This window comes from Girardinichthys multiradiatus, chromosome 3, assembly GCF_021462225.1.
Source record: "Girardinichthys multiradiatus isolate DD_20200921_A chromosome 3, DD_fGirMul_XY1, whole genome shotgun sequence".
NCBI classification, from domain to species: domain Eukaryota; kingdom Metazoa; phylum Chordata; class Actinopteri; order Cyprinodontiformes; family Goodeidae; genus Girardinichthys; species Girardinichthys multiradiatus.
In genome coordinates this window covers 47,750,889-47,763,681 of record NC_061796.1, presented here as the reverse complement: position 1 = coordinate 47,763,681, position 12,793 = coordinate 47,750,889, and positions in this window count along the sequence as shown.

Below are 12,793 nucleotides of genomic sequence, written 5' to 3'. Positions count from 1 at the left end.
AACAATCCTTGGTTCATTAACATAAATATCCACAATGAACTGCTTCATTTTCATTGGTTATGGTATTTCTTTGTTCCCTTTTTGTAGTTTATTAATTTTTTATTCCTTCATTTTTACTCTAGTTTTGTTGAATGTTACTGGTCTAGTTAAAGAGTTTGTTGGCTGTAGTATTTTAGGTTGAAGTAGGTTGTTAATAAATTCTAATATTTAGGAGAGACGGAGTTTAGTTGTATACGTGTTCAGGGCAGTCTGAGAACACCAGAGCATGAATTCACTCCTTCATCTGTTCTTCTATAATACCTCACATCACCAGGCAGATATTCATACAACAAAGGCTGACAGAGACTGAGATCTGATTGGCTATTAAGACCTGATAATCTGCTAGTGACCCGACTTGGTCAGTTTGATCTAAATAACTCACTTAGCTAATAATTGTTTTTGGAACCTATTAATAGTTATTTATGGCCAAACCAGGCTGTTGTTGCACAGCAGATGGAGAGGTCTGGTCAGGTCTACATCCCTGTTACCTCCATGTGACCAGATGATGTCTTCTCATTACAGCCCTTCAGATTTCATCTTTGTGATGTTTTAATAGGTTGGACCAAAATAACAACACATGGTGAGATTGTTCTAAAAAGAAGGACCAGCACCAAACACGAGAAGAATCGAAAATGTTATCAGTTTTCTGTTTGTTAGTCTGAGCTCACAGCTTTAGTGCAGTAATGACCTGATTTAAGGTTTATTGTGGGACATCTTTGTCCAGAAGGAATTAAAGGCAGTTTAAAGTTGGATAAACTGTCACAAAGTTAGAGAGACAGGACAGAAGAGGGCGCTGTTGGACCGAATCTCTTTTGGATTTTTACCAGAAGAGAAATAGGGTCACAGAGAGCAACAAGGCTAATATGTCTGCTTTAAGGAATTTACCAGGTTTACACAAAGTTCTGCAGAATATTTTCTAAAACGTTTTAGAGAATTAAGACATGGAATCACACGAATAAGGCAGCCTTTAGCCATCAGGATAAAACAGTTTGTGAAAACCTGGTCTGCTATGGTGAGCGGTCATGAAGTTGGTTGTAAAGCATGGAGTTCATAAAATAATTTTAATCACCTCTGATTTTTTTCCTTTATCTTGGTCACTGAAGCTGTCTTCAGAGTTATTATTTATGGAGGATTCATCAGTTTCTGCAGCCGACCTTCTTCCCAGAGCTGACTATAAACACTACATCTGTGTGTTCATCAGGCTAAAGCCTGCCTGCCTAACCACCCATTTGGTCTGTATGGTCAGATGAACCGAACATTGCTGACCATGTTTCATCAGTAAGATGTTCTGCTGAACCTCCCTGGAGGTCAAGCAGGTTCAGTAGCTTGGTCCAGTGAGTAAATGTCCCCCATGTTTTGCAGATGGAGTTCCTAATGACCTCAGTGGTGCACAGTAGAGGGTGACACGGGAGTGGATTTTCTCTCCTGTCCCATCCCGATCCCAGGCCAGCATAACAAAAAAAATCCTGTCCCGTCCCACTCCTGGTAAATTGACTCCCACTCCTGTGCCACTCCCATTTTTAGTTTTCTTCATTTAGTCTTTTGACAATTTCTTTGAAGGACCAGTTAGGTCCCTGTTTTTAGCTGTAGTAAAGGCCAGTTAAAGTAAAAAGAATAATAATGAAGAAATAATAAAATATAAAACAAGGAAACAGACCATGTCTATCTTAGTTGAATAAAAAAAATGTACATAGTTGTATTTTACTTATTTATTAAGTGATTGTTTCCTTTGAACAATGACATCACTTTTATGTTTCAAGTTGCTGAAACGAAAGAAAAATGCACCTAGTAAGAGAACTGTACTTGTTGAACAAAAGGACAAAAAGGCAAAACCTTCATAATTTAGAAACTGTACCTCAATGGTTCACAGCCCTGGTCCTCAGGGACCTCTTCCCTGCAAGTTTTAGATGTGTATCTGCTCCAGAACACCTGATTTAAATTCTGACATGATCTCCTATACAGGCATCAAGAATGGAGGGTCAAACTGGACAAAATTAATACAATAAAATTATCATTAAATAAATAAATGTTGTGAATGTCCCATAAGTGAAGTAAATGTAACATGAAAGAAATTTAACATTAAATGTACCATTAAATTAAATGTACCATTTATTTATTTAATACATCATTAGAAACAATAAATGTACCATTATATCATGAAATGGACTATTATGCAATTAAATGTGCCACCGAATAATTAAGTATAATTTTAAAGACGACATGATGTAATTAGTGGTACACTTAATATTTAATGATGTATTACATAAATTGTACATTTAATGGTACATTCAATTTTTTTCTATTTCACAACATATTTATTTAATATCTTCTCTTGATGAAGCCTTTCTACGAGGTCCGCGAGGAGACATGGGGGATTTTTTTCTTTTGTGTTCCCACGCAATAGTCTTTGAGTTATTTCGCAATACTTTGTGGGATAGTTTCCAAACCAGATAACTGCTAAAATGAAACAAACACTACACCCGTTTTGAGATTTATTGAGTTTTATTTTGAAATCAGCCTTAAATAAAATGATCTTCAAATCAGACTAAAAGACAATTTTTATCCACAAGCTGTCAAACAAACTACTGAACAATAAAACTACATGAAACCACATCTGTGACACTTTATTTCCTTATTACTGCTGCATGATGGGTACTTTTTTTTTGTATGACATTAGTGTTTTTGTTTTTATCGTGATTTGAACGGTTCTTCTTATCCTAAACATTTAATCACATTGTTTACTGCATGTTAACCTGCATATGATAAATAAATCATATCAATGACATATCAGTGTTTGTTTTATGAGCAGTTTATCATCTGTGCTGTTGCTCCAAAATGCCGAACGTAAAAGTATTGCGTGGAGACGCAAAAAAACAAAAACAACCTCCATGTCCCCTCACGGGCTTCCGTACCTTTCCCCTCTACTGTGGCAAAGGCTCTTAAATCTTTAATGCAGCAGTTTTGTTGGTCAGATGAGATTTGACACATGATGGTACTTTTGGTTTGATGAATGAAGAGAAGCAGGACTGATTTAATCCAGAATCTGTCTAACAAGTGTCCTTTAATCTCTGGTGAACTTGATTACAACTAAACACGTTTTACAAGCAGCAGACTGCGTGTTAACATCAACTCTCCTGAAGTTCAGTAATATTTGTGACTTTCCTGTCAGCTCTATGAGTTTAATAGATACGTCCTTACTTCTGACTTTACGTTACAAATATAATTTTACCACGTCCAGTTCTCCACCTGCGTTTGTTCCCTCCATCCTGAACGCAGGTGGAAAACATCGATCAGAAGCCCTGTTGGCTTGTGGGTCATGTAGTTCGTTTGACTCACATTATAGTTCAGGCTTCTTGGAAAAAAACTACACAATGGTGGCGTCGATCCAAGTTTTTCTTTCTTAAAGTTTATAAAAAAGTCTCAGTTTTACATTTCCAAAGACAATTGATCCTAGTTTATTTTCCCTCCTATTGATTAGCTCCCGATCCCGTCTGCTCCAGTTCATGTTTTATCCTGTACCGTCCCAATCACGTGATCTTTACTGACGCTGTCTCTTGTCCCGTGGGAATCCCGTGACCCGTGGGACTCCCGAAAAAATGTCAGCCTCTAGCATACAGCAGTAAATGAGTTGTACCAGATGTTGTTCTGCCTCAGTCTAAACACTATGATCTGATGCTTTCACTCTGTTTTATATTCGTTTAAGATACTTTATATTTCTGATCTATGATTGTATTTTTTTACCTGCATAAATTGAATTTTTTTTGCACTAAGTTTTGTTATTTAATTGTCTGTATGTTTTTTCCTTATTGCAGAACTTACCTGCAGGTGGACATAAAGCAGAACTTAGACTCCTACCTGTTTTGTAACCATTTGTTACCAAGTCATCCATTCTGTACCATTTAATCTTTTCTCGCTTCTTTTTCGTACTCAAAAACTTTATCAAGCACTTCTAATTAATTATGGATGTAAATAATCAGACAAAATGCTTAAATCTCACTTTTTATTTTCTTCCTATTATTTTTGTCTTTGGCTCATTATTTTCATTAGTGGTGGTTCAGATCTCTGTTTGGAACAGCAGACTATTATGAAAGATAAAATCTGATTATGATCCCTGATTAGGGAAAAGCAGGAAAGGAAATTCTTTGGAAATTAATGTTTATTATTGCACAATATTTCAATACAGAGATATTGTGCAATATCTTCTTGTCCATATCCAGCTGTATGATCAACTACTTTAATAAACGCAGTTCTGGACATCGCTGTTATTCTAGATGTTAGTTACTGTCAATCATTTATGGCATACTGTGAGCTATTTTCTGTAAAATATGTTCCTCTGAGAGAAAATGTGTTGAAATGCGGTTCAGTTTTAGTGTCATTAATACAACGAAGCAGACGTGTTTCTGGCTGCACAGAACCATCAGCTTGGAAGGGAATTCTCAGTGAAGGAGAGGGAAACAGGTTCTGCTTAGTTCTGCTGATACAGCTCATTTCAATAAAACAGAATTCAGTGCTGATTAAAGACAGCTGTTCTGTTTTGGCGCTTCATGAGTCCAAAAATAACCGATTTTTCTCTTTGAAGTTTTTTCTTTATTGTGCAGTTTGAGCATTTTCTGCTGAGGCAGGGTTGTGATTCTGGCCTTCATTGAGCTGAACCGCTGCAGACTTCAGGCATGGATTGAGCTTTGTTTTCCCAAAAGAGCCAATGTTGTTCAGTGTTAAAGAAATTATTGCGGTCGCATTTCCTCAGAAAGAGTGGATTACATTACTTCTGAATTTCCAGTGAATTTCATGCTCACATAAACTGAGAGACTAACTCAGAACTGCATTTCTATCCCAGAGGGAGCAGAACTTCTGTCTCCATCCCCTTTCATTTAGACCACAAGATGCCAGAAAACCACAGGAGCTTGAAAATTCTAGTTCACATCAGAAGTTAGCAGCATGCAGGCCTTTCTTCTTTGCAGCTACAGTTTATTGTCCTGAGATCCACAAATATTTTAAACTTGATAAATTTTTAAAATGTGTATATATATATATACATATATATATATATATATATATATATATATATATATATATATGGACAAGGACCGTTACAATACACCAGTCAAGAGCTGATATGACAACAGAATATAGCATGGTAGCATATTGAATAATTATGTAATAAGGGCTGATCTGCGACCTAGAAATCAGACGAGCTGACATATGCATCTGAAAGATAAACATCATTTCCTACATGAACATAGATTTACCCTGATTAACTGTTGTAAGTTTCATACTTGTATGACAACTGTTGTGCTGAAAAGAGGGCTATAGACTTCAACTCCAGTGAAATTTGCTTTGCGTCCATCGCGGCTTTTGCTTCGCTCATGCTTTCCTCTTTTCGCCCCAATCGCACTGTTCACATCACTTCCTTTGCGTTCCTCGCCTCTCTTTGCTCCTGAACGTGCCTTTACATAGGGTTAATATGTAAATCATTCGCCTCTGTCCCGTCATTCGTGTTCTGTCTGAACGCACCTTTAGACGCTTCACTGGTGCAGTGGGACCTGGGTTCCTACTGGTGCATGATTATACCTGGCCTCTTGATTCAAGGGTAAGGCAGTTCTTGGAGGATGAAGGAACTGATACCATTGACTGGCCTTTGTGGTGTCTTGCATAAAACACTGGAGACGATAGCTTCTTATCATTCTTTTTTATTACTCTTTTTCTAATACCATCACATCTTCTTCTCTTTCTTTTCTTTTTTCCACCACAGTGACACCAATGGCCTGAAGCGTGATAGCAATCACTGAAGCACATAATAGTTTTCTTTGTAAGCTGGACAACACATCTCCCTGTTCCCTGAAAAGCAATTCTCAACTAGCTTAAAGTGCAAGCATTAGTAAAATATTGAAGAAAATGTTTACTTTTTTAACCCTACATTAAAGGTCTTAATTGAAGCTAAGCATACAACTTGAGATCAACTTCACATTTGTTTCACATCGTTTTCAACGTCAGATAACTAGCAGTGTCTTCTGCAGTGGAACATCTACTTTTAACCTCAGACCTATCTCTTGACATAGTCTTTTGTCCATGCTGGGGGTTGTCTTTCCCTTTGACCAGTAGTGTTCTTCTCTTTCCTCCCTGTCTCATCTCTTGGTGTTTCCTGGGAGCTCTCTGGGCAGAGTAAAAGACGTTCTGCATTGCATCTCTTTCCATCACTAAGAATGAAAGAACTCTGACCACTCTGCTGCTGTACCAAAAATGGAGTACTGTACTGCATCTCACCTTTTCCCACATGGAAAGGTTTACGTACTCTAACTGAAGCTCCAACAGTCACATTAATAGATTTAGCACCCCCCCTCTTGTTTGTATAGGGTACATTTTTTTCTTGTATTGGTTCCACTTTAGCTCTCATGAGGTCGTACTGCCCATCATCCCTCAGCAGAGGCAGGATGTCCAATTTAGTCCGCATTAGCCTCCCTCTGAGTAGCTGAAAAGGGGACCCACCAGTTGTAGCGTGGGGGGTCGCTGAGTAGCTTGTGCTGTCTGAAAAGTCCTCTATTAAAGTGTTTCACACATCCGTTCACCTGAGGTGGGTTATGCTTGTCCTGATGTGCTTAATTCCACGTTCAGTCCGAAAATCTGGATGAGGATGTGAACTGCGGCCCACTGTCAGTAGTAATGGTGCCGGGGTTTCCCTTACGATGAGAAGTTAGAAATGTGATCACAGTTTCAGTTGTGGTGTTTGGTGTGAATGCAACGTCAGGCCACTTACTAAAAAAAACAAAGGTGGTGGGAAATCTGCAGTCATAGGTCCCACATTCAAATAGACTAACAATGTCGACAGCAACATGTTGGAATGGACCTTCAGGAAACTGGACAGGTTGTAGTGGGGCAGGTGAAATAGCAGCTCTTTTATCACATCCCTGGCAGGTTGGGTAGCTGACAGAATTTGGTGATGAACGTCGACAGGTTTGGGTTATAGATAGCCAGTGCTGGGCTTTTCAGCAGCATTTCTTTAAGCTTGTTGAAGCTGTCATTAGCTGCATCAGACCATTCCAGGTTGGCCATGTTGTTTGACCAAAATAGCCTTTGGAGTAGCTTTGGGCTCTGACTGTCAGGGCGAAGAGGCAGTTGATGGTACGTTGAGCTTAGATCAGTCTGGCTGAAGGGTGTAGCACCAGCCTGTTGTGTGAACAAATCTTCCCTATGAGGAAGAGGATGAACGTCCATAATCACAACTTTGATAGGTTCACACAGATCCACGCAAAGTCTCAAGCCCCCCTTAGGTTTTCTTGCCATCACTATGGGAGTCATCCATTCATGCCTGCTTGGAGTACATGTTTCAGTTCGGCTGACAGTGTTTCATAAATAAAACACTGGAGACGATAGCTCTTCGTAACTCTTCTTTATTGCTCTTTTTCTAACACCATCACATCTTCTCCTTTTTCTCCTCTTTCTCTTTTCTTTTTCGTCCCACAGTCACACCGCTGGTCTAAAGGTGTAATAGCAATCACTAAAGCACGATAGTTTTGTTTGTAAGCTTGAAAACACAACAGCCTTCATGTTCCCCTAACCTGAACCCAAAAGAAGACCTCTGGGACGTCATGCTTAGGTCCATCCAACACCACCAGGTTGGACCTCAGACTGTCCAGGGCTTCAGTGATGCCCTGGTGAAGATCTCGGAGGAGATACTCCAGGACACCATCCATCATCTCATGAGGAGCATGCTCTGATGTTGACAGGCATTTGGGCACCAACCAAACCGCTGAGGACCATCTTGAGGTGCTGGGATGACATTTCAGCAGAGTGGAACAGCCTACTGTATCAGTTCTTCTTAAATTTCTCTGTGACTTTGGATTAAGCCCTCTGTGGGTTGATAGTTTTCATTTTCATCAAATGATGCAGCATCCTGTTGTCCCTGACAATTTACCAGCAGGATTTATTTCCCCTTGAGATCAGATGTTTTCAGCGTGTTCCTTTAATTTTGTTGCTGTGTATAAACAGTATATTCTGATTGTTTGGTCATGTCTCAGTAAAACACATAATACTGCACTCCTGATACTCTGGTTGAGTCTTTTTTGGTGCTTGAAGTTTATCCATTTTGTTGGCCATCATAAATGATGGGGGCATGATGAAAGTTAAATAGGTTTATTGAAACATGGGTTAATTCAGCTGTGCGGTCCAGGCGTCTGGTTCTTCCGGGTCGGGACACTGAGGAGGAAAAGTTAGTGAGTATGAATGACAGGAGCAGACAGGAAAATAGGATTGTTGAAAGAAGTCTACTTCTGTGGGATGAAGGAGAGATTTGTCAAGAGGAGGTGAGCAATGCCACAGAGACTGAGGTTGACAGGAGGTGTGGTTGTGCTGAGTGGATGGTTCTCTGTAGTACCTCTTTCCAGGTGGTGTGTGAGGTTGGAGGGCAGACAGGCTGTGAGGTGAACACCAGGAGATCAGGAGGAGCGGTGAGCCATTCTCTTGAGGAGGAGGATTTCCAGAAGCTGGAGGAGGCTCTTAGTGGAGAAAACACATTTAAGTGTTTTGATTCATAGCGGGCTTGATCACAGGACATATGAGAGGGGATTCTCAAGGTTTGGTTCTTCTGGGTCCAATTACTCTGAGACAGAGAGCAGAGAAAGTCAGCAGTGCCACTAGGCCTATGGTAGGAGGAGATTATAAAGTGCCCCATAGATGTACCACCTTTGGCAGAATGTTCTTTCAGTAAAGGGCTGTAGCATCTGGATGAGTGTTCCATTCACCACAATGTACAACTTCTGCCACCTTTAAGTTTGAACTTAAAAATGGTCTTAAATCAAACCAACAATGTCCTTATTTAGTCTAGGTCTCCACATGCATGCAGCCGTGTATATAAGAAACTGATCTCAACGGACCTCTATAAAGTTTTTTTCTCTGGAGCTGCGTGTCCTGCCCATGTTCTTATTTACATGTTATAGTTGAAGGTTTAAATGTCACTGTCTTGAACCATAGGCCTTAATGCTATGTCCATATGGAAGACTTTTATGTTTTACAAAATGTGTGAGCTTTTGGTATCTGTAGGCCTGAAACACCTGGCAGACACATTTACAGAAATGTTCATTAATTTGTACTGTCCCTATTAAATAAATAAAATTGAAACTGAAACAACAAAACCTCCAGTTCACAGCATCCAAACAGCAGAATCTTTAAAAAAAAAAACAACGGAAAGAAAAGTTTAAAAGTAAAAATAACAAGAAATGAAGAAGAATCACTCCAACAATCATGTGTGGTTCAGATCTAGAATCACTGTATCACAATATTGCACTAATGGATGTTACTATAAGAATGTGAGTCTAATCAGAAAGCTCAGAATGAGTGGTGAAGACATCAAGATGATGGAAATAAGTGTTAACCCTAACAGTTCTGAGAAAATCTGTGTTAATCACAACTAATACTGTACGAAAGATGACAGCTTCATGTTTTCACTTCAGCAGAGCAGCTCTATCATTACCAGAAGAGATTTAACTGTTTTAATAATGGTCAAATATCACTGCTATATTCATAAAATGTTGGTATCCTGTAGGTCCAGATGCTCTGGTAGTCCCACCTTCCCGACCCAGAATATTCTCCTTACTCTAAGGACTGAATCAGATTTAATGAATCTGAATCAGCTTTATTGCCAAGTTCGTGCATACAAACAAGAAATTTGACTCCAGAACACTTTGCTTTTTTGTTCTGTTTTTGCATTACAGAATATACATATTTACAATATACACATATCTAATAAAAAGGTACATTTGCAACATCTGTATGCTGTTGTTTTGTACTCTATTAAATGTTCAACAGAGAAACAGCCTGGAGGAAGAAACTGTCTCTGTAGCTGGTTTTAGTGAACAGTGCTCTGTAGCGCCACCTGAAGGTAAAGCTCTGAACAGTTTATGTGCAGGGTGTGTGGGGTCTGCAGAGATTTTAGCAGCTCTTTTCTTGACCCTAGACCTGTATAAGTCCTGGATGGAGGGAAGGTCAGCCCTGATTATTCTCTCTGCAGTCCTGATTATTCGTTGCAGTCTGGACCTGTCCTGTTTGGTGGATGATCCAAACCACACTGAGATGGATGAAGACAGGACAGATTGAATGATGGCAGTGTAGAAGATGACCAGCAGCTCCTGTGGAAGGTTGAATTCTTGAGTTGCCTCAGGAAGTACAGTCTCTGCTGGACCTTCTTCTGAACAGTGTCTATGTGTGAAGACCATCTCAGGTCCTCAGAGATGGTGGTTCCTAAGAACCTGAAGTGGTCCACGGCCGATACAGTGTTGTTGAGGGTGATGAGGGGGGTGTATGGGGGTGGTGTTCTCCGAAAGTCTACCATCATCTCCACAATCTTGAGTGGGTTGAGTTCAAGGTAGTTCTGACCGCACCAGTGTATCAGCTGATCCACCTGCTGTCTGTATGCAGACTCATCACCATCCTGGATCAGTCCAATGACAGTGGTGTCATCTGCAACCTTCAGGAGTTTCACGGACGAGTCCGATGAGGTGCAGTCATTTGTGTAGAGGGAGAAGAGGAGTGGGGATAGAACACACCCCTGGGGGGCACCAGTACTTATTGATCTGGATCAGGAGAAGATGCTCCCCAGTCTCACCTGCTGCTGTCGGTCCGTCAGGAAGCTGTTGATCCACTGACAGGTGGAGGCCGGGACGTTGAGCTGTGTGAGCTTCTGGTGGAGGATGTCTGGTATTATGGTGTTGAAGGCCGAGCTGAAGTCTACAAACAGGATCCTGGCGTACGTCCCTGGGTGGTCGAGGTGTTGCAGGATGAAGTGTAGACCTAAGTTAACAGCATCATCTGCCGACCTGTTTGCTTGGTAAGCAAACTGCAGGAGGTCCAGCAGGGGGCCTGTGATGTCTTTCAGGTGCTTCAACACCAGCCGCTCAAAGGATTTCATGACCACAGACGTCAGGGCTACAGGCCTGTAGTCATTTAATCCTACAATGGTGGGTTTCTTGGGAACCGGGATGATGGTGGATCGTTTGAGGCAGGAGGGGACCTCATATTTCTCCAGTGATTTGTTGAAGATCCTTGTGAAGATCAGAGCGAGTTGATTTGCACAGGCTTTCAGACATGATGGGGAGACATTATCAGGTCCTCCAGCTTTCTTTGTTTTCATGCGCTGAAAGAGCCTGTTTACATCTTTCTCGGAGATCTTTAGTGCAGGTAGAGGATCTGAAGGTAGGGGGTTGGTAGCTTTGTGGGAAGAACTTGTTCCTGAATGGGATGTAGAGGAGATGGTTTGAGGTGTGAATGGCTTCTTGTCATGTCTGCAGCAGAAGCCATTCAGACGGTTGGCCAGGAGACGACTCTGTTCAGGTAGTTGGGGCTCCTATAGGTAGTCAGGTTTCTCAGACCGGTCCATACAGTCCACACAGCCGGTGGATTGAAGGCAATGGTGTGCGAAGTCCTCTTTTGCAGAGCTTTACCAGCGTGCCAGCATGCTTTCCCCTTCGACGCTTCCTGCGCAGTATCCCGTATAGAGCCGCAGCTCCGCTTGCCAGGAGCTCATTGAACTTCGGATCGATGAAAGATGGGGAAAAAATCCCAAGAGAGGACTCTCTGATGTTGAGAAGTTCCTCTCTGCTGAATGAGACCATAGAACTGTGGCTTGAAAGACATAAAAACACACAAAATACAAAAACAAAGAGAGCGAAGCTCCCATGAATGAAGCCCTGCAGCCTTTTCATCCCCAGTCTTTGTTTTATTTATCTTTCCTGACATCAAAGAAGAAAAATACCAGAAAAAAGAAATCCACACATTTTTCTCTTTAATTTGGAGCAACTTTTGTCTCCATGGTGCCAGATTGACTTAATTAAACACTTCAGGGCAACAAACTGAATTGGAACATTCCCTCCTCCACCATTCATCAAATCATACATCTTCATTTAGAAAGGATTCATTTGTCATTTGGCAGCGATGTCAGATCATGAATTAGGGTTTATTTGTCTGTAGGCTAAACGTTTGTAGCGCAGTTAGTTTCCTGGTTAAAATCAATTCTGCCCCCTGGTGGTCATCCTAACCATGTCAGCTCTTTCAGGTCCTTCAGGGTTGCTGGTGCCTTTCTCCAGAACAGGAGAGAGAGGGGGACACCCTAGACAGGTGGCCAGTCATTCACAGAACAATGTTGGCTCCTTGTAAATCAAGGGACCAGATAACATCCAAGTCGGACCTTCTGGAGGCAGAACTTAATGCTGAACTAATCTCATTGGCAAACAGTGAGAAGAACCTTGCTCCTCATAATGTGCTAAATTAGAATGGTGACATCTAAAACCTCAAAGCAGAAGCTGCATTATTCTATTTTATTTGTGTGGGTCTGCCTGTCAAAGAACAACACTTCCTTATATGGGATCTCGTAACAAGTTTTCTCCAGAATTTTCTCGGAACCATTCCTTTGAGGTTCTGCTCACAGTGATGCCAGGAAATAGTTTTTTCTCTTTTTTTTGTCCTTTATTTTATGCAGGGACCCACAGAGCTGATATCAAGCCTTTCTCTGCTCCCACAAACACTTTTTGTTTCTTCCCACTGTTCTGAAGCGCCGGAGCAGAAACATCTGCTTTCAGTCAATTATTAGGTGATTAAACCTCCAGTTACTGCTTATTAAAGTGTGATTTTTTGTAGCACATTATAGGTGCAATTAGCAGCAGTTTAGTAAGAACATTTAGCTCAAACTACGTGGGTTTCTGTCCTGCCTCTGACTGCAGCTCTGTGCAGAACCTCATCAGAAATTAAACTGGGCTAGAAAAGCTCA